Source organism: Mesocricetus auratus, unplaced genomic scaffold (genome assembly GCF_017639785.1).
Source record: "Mesocricetus auratus isolate SY011 unplaced genomic scaffold, BCM_Maur_2.0 Super-Scaffold_6730, whole genome shotgun sequence".
Classification (NCBI taxonomy): Eukaryota; Metazoa; Chordata; class Mammalia; order Rodentia; family Cricetidae; genus Mesocricetus; species Mesocricetus auratus.
The window spans coordinates 71,257,405-71,259,987 of NW_024429184.1; positions in this window are offsets into that span (position 1 = coordinate 71,257,405).

The following is a 2,583-nucleotide window of genomic DNA, read 5'->3' on the forward strand; positions in this document are numbered from 1 at the left end:
GTATGCTGTGTCTGTTTTTCTATTATCATTTCTTTAGCATTAAGAACATCTACAATATCCTGCTTGGACTATGGACTGACATCTGGGGAGCCTGCATGGGACTCTGTATATGGGTGACAGTTATTTGGCCTGATTTGTTTGGGGGCCCCTGGTAGTAGCACCAGGAACTATCCCAGGTGAATGAACTGGCTTTTTGGAACCCAGTCTCTATGGTGGGATACCTTGCTCAGCCTTGATACAATGGTGAAGGGCTTGGTCCTGCCTCAACTTGATATGCCAGACTTTGTTGACTCCCCAAGGAAGGCCTTACCCCCTCTGAGGAGTGGATGGGAGGTAGAAAGGGGGTGGGCCACAAGAAGGAGGGAACGAGAACTGGGGTTTGTATGTAAAATGAAAAGTAATTTTTTAAAGTAGAGTCAATACTCTTATCCTATCATTTCTGTATCTTTCCTTTTCAGAATGAGATCCCTGAATCTAATACGCTTTTTCAGCTTTTTTTCCTGACCATTACCAATAACAATTTGTAGCCAACCTCCAATAACGACAAATGACCATAGCCCACTAAATGACCAAAAGCCACTCACCCCACCTCTTGGGAATGTGGGTGTACTGTTCTCTAGACTGCTTCTTGTTGTCTGAGGGCCAACAGACTCTTCAGAGAACCCGAAGAGATTTAAGATAATGGTCAAGTCCTGGGAGAGTTAGCCATTGTTTAGTCATATAATGGGAAAATGTAGGGCCTATCTGAAGTCTGGATGGAGTAGTCTGAGGCTGAACTGTCTCAGCCAACAACCTTGAAGCTCTTCTGGATGCAGAACTTTGAGGAAACTGCAACAGAGACGTTCTGAGAGGCTAGACCACCTGGGCTATGCATTTTCACTGGTGTCTGGTCCCCTTGATCTGAAAACACAAATTTTCAAAGTTAACATACAATCTACATTAGCACAAGTATGGACTGTGCTGCACATGCCACTCAAAGCTTTTTTATTTTTAATGTTGAGCAGGTAAAATATATGTCACTTGTAGCTTTTCTAGGCTTATTTATGTCTATAGGCGGGATTTTCAGGGGTCTCCCCCTCCCTGATCAAATCTGATCCTCTTTGACCTTGAAGAAATCCAGTCTTTTCGTTTTCTGTGGAAACAAGCACAGTCTGTTACCTAAAGCAATACATTTTTTATTTCCATTTAAAAAATTTTTATTAAAATAAATTAAGTCGTAGAAACATGCATGCATGTTTCACATGTCAGTCCTAGCTCCCTCTCCCACCCCTCCTCTCTTGTCCCTCCCCCAGCCTCCCACCTAACCCCCACATCACTCCCCAGGGAGGGTAAGGCCCTCCTTGGGGGAGAATCTCCAGAGTCTGTCATTTCATCCAGGGCAGGACCTGGGCCCCTCCCTATGTGTCCAGTCTGAGAGAGCATCCCTCCATGTGGAATGGGCTCTCAAAGTTCATTCGTACACCGTGGTAAACACTGATCTACTACCCAAGGCCTCAGAGATCTCTAAGGCCTCCTCACTAACACTACATTCAGGGAGTGTGGATCGGTTTCCTGTTGGCCTCTCAGCCATCAGTTTGGGGTTCAAGAGCTCCCCGTTGTCTGGTCAGCTGTCTTTGGGGCTTCACCAGCACGGTACTAACGCCTTTGCTCATAAAAGGTTAGAGCATTTCTGAATTATCTAGGCTAGTTTAAATTCGGTAGTCTCTTCCACAATTTAATGTCTCTCGGCAGCTGTTCTCTGTTCATTTGCACTCAAAAATATTTAAAGTCAATAAATCACCATACAGGATAATGATGGCCTGTGTATTTCCCATCTTTGTGTAGCTTTTTTTTATTTACATTAGAAACAATCTTATTTTACATATCAATCCCAGTTCCCTCTCTCATCCTCCCATGCGCCCCACCAGCCTCCCTACCCCACCCTTCATCCACTCCTTAGGGAGGGTGATGCCTTCCATAGAGTATCATCAAAGTCTGTCACATTATTTGGGGCAGAGCCTAGCCCAACCCCCTTGTGTCTAGGCTGAGTTTCCCTCTATGGGGAATGTGCTCCCAAAGTCCATTTGTACACTAGGAATACTGTTCCACTACCAGAGACCCCATAGACTGCCCAGGCCTCCTAACTTGACACCCATGTTCAGGGGGCCTGGTTCTGTCCTATGCTGGTTTCCCAGCTGTCAGTCTGGGGTTCATGAGCTCCCGCTTGTTCAGAATAGCTGTTTCTGTGGGTTTCTCCAGACCCTTTGCTCATCATTCCTCCCTCTCTACAACTGGATTCCAGGAGTTTAGCTCAAGGCTTAGCTGTGGGTGTCTGCTTCTACTTCTTTCAGCTACTGGATGAAGGCTCTAGGATGACATTTAAGGTAGTCATCAGTCTCATTATAGGAGAAGGGCATTTAAGGTAGCCTCTCAACTATTGCTTAGATTCTTATTTGGGGTCATCCTTGTAGATCTCTGGACATTTCCATAGTGCCAGATTTTTCTTTAAACATATAATGGCTCCCTCTCTATTAAGGTATCTCTTTTTCTTGCTTTCCTCTATTTTTAAAATGTTTTATTTTTAAAGACTATTATTTTTAAACT